The sequence below is a fragment of the Triticum aestivum genome, chromosome 1B, assembly GCF_018294505.1.
Source record: "Triticum aestivum cultivar Chinese Spring chromosome 1B, IWGSC CS RefSeq v2.1, whole genome shotgun sequence".
NCBI classification, from domain to species: domain Eukaryota; kingdom Viridiplantae; phylum Streptophyta; class Magnoliopsida; order Poales; family Poaceae; genus Triticum; species Triticum aestivum.
Window position 1 is genome coordinate 678,965,030 of NC_057795.1, and position 10,782 is coordinate 678,975,811.

A 10,782-nucleotide genomic window follows, 5' to 3' on the forward strand; every position below is an offset into this window, starting at 1 on the left:
ACTAGTTCAAACTCAAAATATTTTCAATGAACCCAAAATGCCCTTCAAAATGTTCATTATTTATGGAAAAAGGTGAAAACCTTAACCAGAGATGATTCGCATTTTTCTATGGCGTTTATGGTCTTTGAATTAATCCAATAATTATTTGCATTGGAGTTATAAATTCATATAATTATATTTATAGCTCCAATAATTTTGAAACTTTTTGTGGAGCTCTATGATAAGTCATCACTACTAGGGAAAAGCCTAACAGTAGGGTTGGTTTTTGTCCTAGCAGTAGCGCGGGGTACCCAACACCGGCTGGCAACGTCTCGCAAGGGGGGGGGGGCTCGATCGGCTTCAGTAAGCAGCAGTAGTGATCGATCGCTCGGGTTCAGTTAGCAGCAGCAGCAAAGGAATTGCACGGCTTCAGTCGGCAGTGAATGAATCGCTCGGGTTCAGTAACGTGCAATCGTTCCGGGTTCAGTTAGCCAATGTCTCGCACACACGCGCGTACACGAGAGAAACGCGCAAACCACAGTGCATCGCTCGGCCCCGACCACCCACCGTAACCGGGATCTCACCGATATTTTCCTCGCCCTCGCTTCTACCACGGTTTTTTCCGTCATGAACGGCCCAAAGAATGTCATGCAGCTGCATCTCCGGCCCGCCCAGGACGAAAAGCCCATTTCCTGTCATGATTTTTTGTCATAGAAGTAGGAGCCCACCACATCTATGATGATACCGGGTTTTGTCACAATTATCGTCATAGAAGTGTCATAAGCATTACAGAAAAAAAATCATTCGGCCCAAAATGTCACGGATGTGTCTTTTTTTGTAGTGTTATGGAAAAGAACTTGCATGACATATTTTGTCCTACCCTCCCGTAGCAATGTGGTCCTAGTGGAAACTAAGGGATATTAAGGCCTCTTTTTAATAGAGAACCGGACCAAAGCATTAGCACTTAGTGAATACATGAACTCCTCAAACTACGGTAATCACCAGAAAGAATCTCAATTATTGTCACTTTGGGGTATGCGGATCCTAACTCGTAATAGGTGTCTACAATTTGCAGGATAGGATCAAGAACACACATATATTCATGAAAACATAATAGGTTCAGATCTGAAATCATGGCACTCAGGCCCTAGTGACAAACATTAAGCATAGCAAAGTCATAGCAACATTAATCTCAGAACATAGTGGATATTAGGGGATTAAACCCTAACAAAACTAACTCGATTACATGATAAATCTCATCCAACACATCACTGTCCAGCAAGCCTACGATGGAATTACTCACTCCCGACGGTGAGCATCATGAAATTGGTGGTGAAGGAAGGTTCGTGATGATGATGGCGACGGATCCTCCTCTCCGAAGCCCCGAACGGACTCCAGATCTGCCCTCCCGTTGATGAACAGGAGGTGGCGACGGCTCCCTATCGTAAAACGCAATGAATCCTTCTCTCTGATTTTTTTTTCTCCCCGATTAGGGTTATATAGAGTTGGAGTTGAAGTCGGAGGAGCTTCAGGGGGCCCACAAGCCCTCTAGGCGCGCCCCCGAGCTTGTGACCTTTGGGTGGGCCCCCTCTGGTTAATTCTGGCGCCAGTATTTTTTATATATTTCACAAAAATTCTCTGTAAATTTTTAGGTCAATCCAAGAACTTTGATTTCTGAACAAAAATAACACCCTGGCAACTCTGCTGAAAACAGCGTCAGTCCGAGTTAGTTCCATTCAAACCATGCAAATTAGAGTCCAAAACAAAGGCAAAAGAGCTTGAAAAAGTAGATACGATGGAGAGTATCGCCTCCACCTTCTTCGCCTCGCCAGAGCCCGACTCCTCCTTCTGCGCCACCTGCTCCTTGCTGGAGCTCGCCAGAGTGTGCACATCTGGCTGGACTGCGCTGCTAGAGCCTGCCTTCACCTTCTCCGGATCTGCAGCATCTGCTGCACCGCCGTGGACGCCAGCATCATCCTACACCATTGCGGGCACCGGGCGCTGCAGCGCCACCAGATCTGGGCCCCAATTGGCGACTTCGCCACGAGCGTCCTCCATGGCGATGGAGGTGAGGGAGAGGATGCGGTGGGGAGACCTACATGGTGGGGGAGAGGGAGACAACGCAGTGGGAGAGGGGAGGGATAGGAGAGGGAAACGTGCTGCCCCACGGCCGCGGGCGGCTGCACACGAAAACGATACGCCCGGGCATATACGAATACATATACGGCCGCGCATATGAACTAACTGGGCCACGGGCCCCCAAGGGCTCCTCGACGGCTATACGAACGGGCAAAAAAGACGATCGTGCCCCTCGTTCTCAACCGTTTTTGGTTAATTCTGACCGTCCTTGTTTTTGTCCCCCTCGCGTACAGCCAGGGGGAGCGCCGGAGCAAAAACGATATTCAAAGTGCAAGGAGTAGAACTGAAGATGAGCTCTCACATCATCCACAAACAAACAACCAAACTGAGCGCATGAATCAATGCTTGGAGACCTACTGTATTTGCGTTGTTTTGTCCATAGCACACCCAAGAACTAGAGTAAATGTGTTTTTTTTTTGTGAAAACTGGAGTAAGTGGTTGGCGCTGTACAATTCAGCCTTCCACTCCATGCTGGGTAAAATTCGAAACTACTACATGGACGACAATTGCCAAACAAAGTGTGCACGATAGAGGAATGGACGGTGATGTCCAGGTGTGCAGTATGCACAGGCGGCTTGACGAGATGCATCGTCTGCAGATCGTTTAGAGCCTGTCGTGTGTATAGCATCTGTCGGTAAAATTTCATTCATGGTGGTCTACTGGTAATGACCAGGACAGTAGTACAAGATACAGAGAGCACTTGGACCTGAGAGCGAAAACGTCGTCCCTCCAGTACATGCAGTTTTTTTTTTTTTGAGAAATTCTTCATTCAAATTACGAATCAGTACAAAGTAGTTGACTCTTACAAGCACACTGAAACGCAAACACAAAGGACCATGAACACCTAGAGTACCCTAAGACAACCATAACACAAGAAGATCTCCGGAGCCCTGTGTCATCATCCCTGAATCTTGAGACAAGACCCCTGCAGCAGAAGAATCTGCAACCAGTCGCAAACAGGTCATCATCTTCGACCACGGTATAATTGCCGCCACACTGCTCCCTCCTTTCTTGACACCATCGCTGAGAGGGCATGGACATCAATCCAACACACCTGCAACAGTCGTCGCCATCTTTGGCTTTGAGTACCGCGAAAAGTGTCCCTTCCGAAAGGAAGAGAACTCGAGTCATCCGACCGGTCCAGCACCGCGGCCGGGCCATCTGCCCGGACAAAGCAGGATCTCCCACCAGCATCAGCGCAGAGGAAGGAGAAGAACAGCAGCAACAAATCATACCAATAAGGAAGAAGAAAGGTCTTCGTCTCCCTGCATCCATCGCCCATCTGAGGATCCAAACGGCCAGTGCCAATGGACCTCCAACCACCATAGCCCGCGACCTCGACAAGATCCGGGGATCCCCAACACCGCTGGCTCCTAGACGAAGGCAAAAGCCTCGCCTGACCGTGAACGGAGCCCGGAGAAACTTATTCCGACGCGACACCACCGCAACGGCCTCGGCAGCGTCTCCCTCAACCCTAACCCTACCACACGCCCACCTAAAGAACAGACCCGGGGTTCCCCCTCCCTCCCGCCACCGGAGCGGCCGACGGAGAGAGAGGGAACCGGCGGCGTCACCGGCGGCGCGCAAGGGATCCCGGTCGCCTCCTCCAATCGCCTGATGCGATCCTGGCGAAACGGCGTTGGCACGATTACAGGGCTGTTGCGGAGATAGTTTTGGTTGGGTGAGATAGATACTTTAGTACATGCAGTTTTCTCAGTGCATGGTTAGGTACGTACTCCAAGTCCGCACGATTCGAGTTATTGCCCAGGCCGCGCAGCAACCATCGGCCAACGTTCAACCATTGTCTTGTCTGTCTATGCATTTGTGCGGTATCTTAAGCTAGCCGTCCCAATTAATACCGTACAAGCAAAAGTCGCTGACAAATTGAATCCGACTTGAAGCCTAGTCAGTCCCGTCCGTTACCGTCACTATCAATCTTTACCTAATAATAAAGAAAATTGATTTCTGTTGTCCGTCATATAAATTGCCCCTGAAGTTGTCCTTATTTACCCACCATGCCACCGATAAGTAAAGAAAACGATTCGTTTTTTTATTTAAAATCACCGTCAAATTTGGTTCTTATAGGACCGTCAATACAAATATATAACAGTTGTAGGGAGCCAGCGCAGTGGCTAAGGCCAAAGTTGTCCACACGGGACACCAGGGTTCGATCCCCTGGTAGTGCCCCCCCCCCCCCCCCCCCCCCCCCAAGTGTAAACCACCACCGCTTTCCGCTATCACCATTTGACATTTGTCATTTGAGATTTTGAGTTTGCGGTTTTTTTTTCATTTCCTAAGGTGTTTCGGCTAATTAGGAACGGGTCTACATCGAGCATACCGCCACTCATCATCACCACGAGTTCATCATCGACTTTGACCACTTCACTATCATCCGTCCTTGGCTTACAAACGACGAAAAATTGACGGTAACCTCGACGACACCATTGTATATTACCCTTGCAATTGCATTGATAACCCCTTAGCCCATTTTGCGTTACTTGCCTATCGAGACTAGCCATTTGAGTATTGCCGGCAACGTTAATTGTGCACATTAGTGATCCATATCGTCCATTGCATATATAGCATATCATTTGGTATCATCATATCATATCTTGTGTCACAAGATTGTTCCCGCATATACACAATTTCTATCTTGGTTTGTGCATTGTGCAAAAGTGACCATATCAAAAAAAAGAAGAAGAAGAGAGAATAAGCTTTTAAGCAAAAGAGAGCAAAGAACTTGTAAGCAATAGCCATAGCATCAAAATATATCATATGGTATCATACTTGATCATCTTGGATCATTGTGTGAGAAACACCGGGAACCATACATACGTAGCATACTTGGGATATAAAGTTTGTCCATTTTGCATCTTATAGGTTGTGCACAAGTGTCGTATCCTCCTATTGAGCAATCGTGCTAGCGTCTCTCTTGAGTTGTGCAACACGAGCGTTTTCTGTGGATTCCACATTTTGTGCTCATTCCTTGGTTGCACGACCCCATTTATCTATCCGTGTGTGTGTTTCCGTGTGCTACATATTGCTATTGGTCTACTTGTTCCGCTTGTAAATTTGTGAATCTCTTTCAACATTATTGACTCTTGCTAACATTTTGCATTAAAAATTTTGTGCCACTATCCTCACCGATCTCTACCATAAGCTTTACTTGATAGGTGTGAGTGAACAAGTCCGGTACCAATTCCACTATTCTTTCATTTCACATTGAGTGAAACGGGATACATCCTCAACTTTGGGAAAAGGTAACTTGGTATTGTTTATATCATTTCCTACTCACCTCTACTCGAGTCTTGTGATGGATAGGCAAGGCATTTCACCTTCGGTCTACAACAACAACGACGAGTTCGATGCCACGAACAAGAACTCCGACGCCAAGATGCAAGCTAAAATGGAGGAGATCAAAGACCTCATCAAGGTCTACAAGCGATCTTCCTCATCTTCGAGAAGACGCTCAAGAGCACATGCTTCCGAGCTACCATCTCCGACAAGATCACATCGGCATCGACACCATCACCAACAAGAACGTGAAGGTCAAGAGCTCAACACCAACAACCGCTCAACGACTTCACCATCTCCCTTGGCATCTTTGCCAAGCGACTTCAAGGCATCCTCACCTATAGACATACGACATTTTTGCCAACAAGAACCTCAAGGCTACGCTCAAGAGAAGCTCCCCAAGCTCAAGTCCGCGACTTCCACGAGCTACTACGACCTCGACACCGACCACAAGATTCCTTTCTATGGGACTCATGAACCCGAGGAGTACCTCGAGTGGGAGCGTTTGATGGACGACTACCTCAAGCTACATCAAGTTCGTCCCGACGATCAAGTGAAGTGCGCCACAAGAAACTTCCACGACTACGCATCGGCATGGTGGCTTCACACACCTTCGGAGTACTACGACATGAGTTGGCCCAAGACGAAAAGAGCGTTGCGGCGAGAGTTTGTGCCTCCAACCTACACGGAACAACTTCGACGCCAATTGGAGAACACCATCCAAGGATCCAAGTCCATCGACAAGTACTTCAAGGAGATGAAGATTGCCTTGCGACGAGCCGGCGTGGACGACCCCATTTCGATGAAGTTCCACTTCATGATGGGATTGAACAACGACATCTCCAAGACTATCTTCCTCGAGAACTACAAGTCCATCGACGACTACTACATTGGTGCTCTCAAGGCAGAACAAGAACTCATGAAGGCCAAGGCTTTTCTCCACCCCAAGCACACTTCGCGGTGACCAAGCTCTACGACAAGCATGAGGCTAGTACCACCACGATGTCCAAGCCCGACGAGCTCCAAGATGATGCACCCAAGCTCGACTTCACCGCCACCCCTCTTTGTGGCATTGATGGTGCCGAGTCTACCTTGACTCTTTTTCAAGACGATGCGGCGACAAGTATGACTACGGAGACCTTCAAGGACCAAGCTTTGAAGGCGAGCGACAAGGTGGCGAGCAAGGATGATGCTTCCATCTTTGAAGGCGAGAGTGATGATGTGCCATCTTCGGCCTTCATCCACTGCGACGATGACGAGATGATCGAGCATGGGATTTTCCCTTCGGTCATGGAGGAGAGTGATGATGTGCCATCTTCGGCCTTCATCCACGGCGACGACGACGAGATGGTTGAGCATGGGATTGTCCCTTCGACCACGGCAACGTATAATGACTTGAGTGACTTGTGCCACCATATTGAGAGTGAGAGTGACTTCACCACTAGCCCCATATATGATGTGTTGCCACAAATCCCATGTGAGGAGAGCCACAACCCCCACCACTTGAGTGAGATGAGTGACTCCATCATATGTGACTTTGAGTGCACCTACTTTGAGGGAGTGAGTGAACCACCACATAGAGAGAGTGAGATAGTTGATAGGTCTCGTGAGGCCATTTGCATTTCTAACAACTTGACCTCTACATCTATTGTGTCTTCTCATTTGGTGCTAGGTCCCATTTATGATGACGTGCCGATCCTCGACGACTTCTTCCTCCCTTTGGACAAGACAATGGCCATGGTGGAATATGATGCATCCCCCACATGGTTCCATCAAGATGATGATATTGACACAGATGGTTTATTCCTACAGGAGATCAGCTCGCAGATGGTTTTACAAAACCTCTTACCGAAAGAAGGTTGAATGATTTCAAGTACAATCTTAACCTTGGCAAAGCTTCTTGAGGTTTAGATTGAGGAGGAGTGTTGGAATATACGTGTAGGGATAGAAGTCTTTGTTTAAATTCTGTCTCTAGTTCTATCCTTTCTTCTGTTCCCGATCTTCTTGTAACGACCTATCTGGTCGATCTCCTGATCGTTCCATCAATCCCCCCTTATAACTTGTATGTCAAGGCTTTGTCTAAATATATACATGCAGCCCGAGATAAAAGGTTCTACGCTTCCTAAATATTTTTACAGCCTCATCTCGTCCCGGTGCTGGCCGGCAGCTCGTCAACATCGACGAGCGGCTCGACGAGTTCGTGCTCGAGTGGGTCGTCCACGCCATCTACGGGGACAAGCTGCCCGAGCGCGCCGCGTTCCACAGGCTGGTCAGGCAAGGAGTGCAACTGTCGTCGCTGTTTGACCTCCGCGATCTCTTCCCTTCGTCGCGGCTGGTGCGGCTTCTGCTGCGGAGAGGCCGCGCGTTACCGGCAGGAGATGTCCCGCCTCATGGAGACCATCCTCAGGACTCACGAGGAGAGGAGGCCGGCCAGAGCTGCCGACGGAGACGACGAGCGTGACATGGTGGACGTGTTGCTGAGGATCCAGAAGGAAGCCGACATGCCAATTTCCATAACCCACGGCGTCATAAGGGAAGTGCTCAAGGTAAGATCATCAATGATCTCTCTCGCTCTCTGCAACTCCACCGTTTCAAACTGGTAAAGACTATCACAAGAACTCCAGCGTTTCGAACCTAGTGTGGTGTTGAGAACTTGAGATTTACTCTGTTTCCAAAAGAACTTGATACTGTATTTACTACCACAAGAACTTACTTGAAGTCCAACTGCTTCAATCCTCCTTACTCGAGCAGAAAAATGAAAACTAAGGCTCGTACTCTCGGAACAGCCTTCCCCTCGCTTTATAAATAAAGCAACATGCATCCGAAAAAGTACACAGCTGAACGGTACAAGATGATGAGGTAGCCCTCTTACAAAGTCAATCCTGAGATAACTGGCAGACACAAAACGCATGCGACAATGCTATCAGCAAAGAGCACCGAGAGGACTAAACACACCCCACGCTACGACATGGCTCATACTCTGACCCGATCAATGTTTTCTTTCGGAGCTGCCTGATAGATGTTAGTATATTGTGGGTACTTTTGATCCTATTCCTATCACCATATATGAAGGAAAATAGAAAAATAGCTGGGTAGCTGATTATGGGTTAAAGAGAAAACATAGCTGAACATAAACTGAAAAACATGCTGCTATTTATATGTATGCATTTATCATTTTTATAGGATGTATTCGGTGCGGGGCTCGACACCACAATGATTACCCTGCGATGGGCGATGGCTGAATTAATGGTGAACCCAAGGATGATGCAGAAGGCACAATCAGAGATACGCCACATTCTTGCAGGAGAGGCCAGAGTACATGAGGCTGCCCTAAATGACCTACACTACCTCAAAGCAGTTATCAAGGAGACCTTGCGGCTGCACCCTCCCGGACCGCTCGTACCCAGAATGTGTTTGCAAGATTGCAAGATCCAGGGACACGTCGTGCCACAAGGCGCAATTGTGTTCACCAACGTATGGGCAATATCTAGGGACCCGAAGTACTGGTATGAGCCGGAGAAATTCATGCCGGAGAGGTTTGAGGCTGATGGTATTGTGGACTTTAGAGGCACGAACTTCGAGTTCACTCCTTTTGGGGTCGGTCGGAGGAGCTGCCCAGGGATAGGATTCGCAAATGCAAATATTGAGATTGCTCTGGCTAGTCTTCTTTACCATCATGACTGGGAGCTGCCCGCCGGAGTTAACCCGGAGGAAGTAGACATGACAGAGGTGTTTGGAGCCACAGTTACCAAGAAGGCTGACCTGTATCTGCATCCCGTTCCCGGTTTCCCCCTCTTTTAGAAGAACAACCGCAGCTGGAACCTGGAACACCCAATGCTCTCAAAGCATAGCCAGCCGAATAAATGTGTGCAGTGTTGCATGTGAAGCAGTTATGCTATGTGTACGACAAAGCTTTTATGTAACAGTGATATGTGTTGCGTACTACCAAATACGAAAGATCAGTGTGTTGCCCGTGACACTGTTAATGCTTTCACATTACTATTCATCAACAAGTGCTTATATCATTGTTGGTGAGACCTGCCATATACAGGTTAAACTAGCTATGCCCGTGTGGCGGCACGCCGCACCCCATCGACACGTCATGTGTATATACTTCGTGCCTTCAGATGTGCTGATCCTTTTTGTTGTTTGATTATCTATTTCGCGCCTTCAGGTGTCAAGTCTTTTATAACGTGTGTCATTGAGTCTTAGAACAGAATACGTGGCAGTCGCATGACTATGGATAGTGTTTGTTGACTGCCATTCTGGAAATGTGGAGTCATGTTTTTCTCATTGAAAATATGGATAGGCTACATGGCAGGTCTATGCCAATGATGGACGACAATGAAGATGAAGGTTGGCTAATTTTATGGAAGAGTGGAATAGTAACCCATAAGACAATTGGCTAATTTGATGGAAGAGTGGAATAGTAATCCATAAGGCCGGTCATAGTGGGGAGTAACTTAGACTAGTGTCATATGCATGACACTAGTCTAAGTTACTACCTTCATAATGCAAAGTAACATGATAGTAGTGTCATAGATGGCTTTGTTAAACAAAACTCCTGTCACGTTACACATCCAGGAACTTGGCGTACAAGTCTAGGTAGTTAGGGAGATCTCTTTTATTTGTTATGTCATTTATCTTTGTATCTCTCTATCCCTTATCTCCATGTATCTCTCCTGGTGGTTGTACCTGCCAATTGTGTATGCCTCTGCGAGAGCTGGCCTCGCCCCCAATCAATATATAATCGCGGGCTGTCATGTATGACAGTTGAGACGCTTCTACGAATCCTAATATGGTATACAGAGCCTTCCTCTTCCACCTCATCTAGCCATCATCTTCAACCTTCGCCCATCTCCCATCGCCATGTCTTCCTCCAACCAAATCATCTCCTCTGGCCTAAACAATACGATCTCAGAACCTCTTACTCACACAAACTATGTTTTATGGCGAGCCCAAGCCCGATCCCAGATCATAGGAGCAGGTCTCTTCGGATACCTCGATCAAGCAATCCCAGAACCACCAGCCACCATTACCTCCAAAAACGCAGAAGGAAAAGATCAAACCACACCAAACCCAGCCTACTCCGCCTGGTTGATTCAAGATCAACAGCTTGTGGCATATCTGCTCCGCAACCTCTCCAAAGAAGTCCTAGTACAGGTCGCTTCCCTAGAAAAATCCCATGTCATCTGGTCTTCTCTCGCAAACATGTTTGCGGCTCAATCCAGATCACGTGCCAACAATTGCCGTGCTGCTCTTTCCAACGCCCAAAAGGGTTCCCAATCTGCCGCGGCCTATTTTGGTCAGATGCGCGCGCTTGCAGATGAACTTGCCATGGCTGGAAAGCCACTTCTCGAGGGGGAGCTG

General features: G+C 47.8%; 1 pseudogene; it reads left to right on the forward strand.

Annotated features, from left to right (window-relative positions):
- Positions 1 to 1,774: 1,774 nt before the first annotated feature.
- Positions 1,775 to 9,389, forward strand: LOC123082412 (desmethyl-deoxy-podophyllotoxin synthase-like; annotated as a pseudogene).
- Positions 9,390 to 10,782: the final 1,393 nt, after the last annotated feature.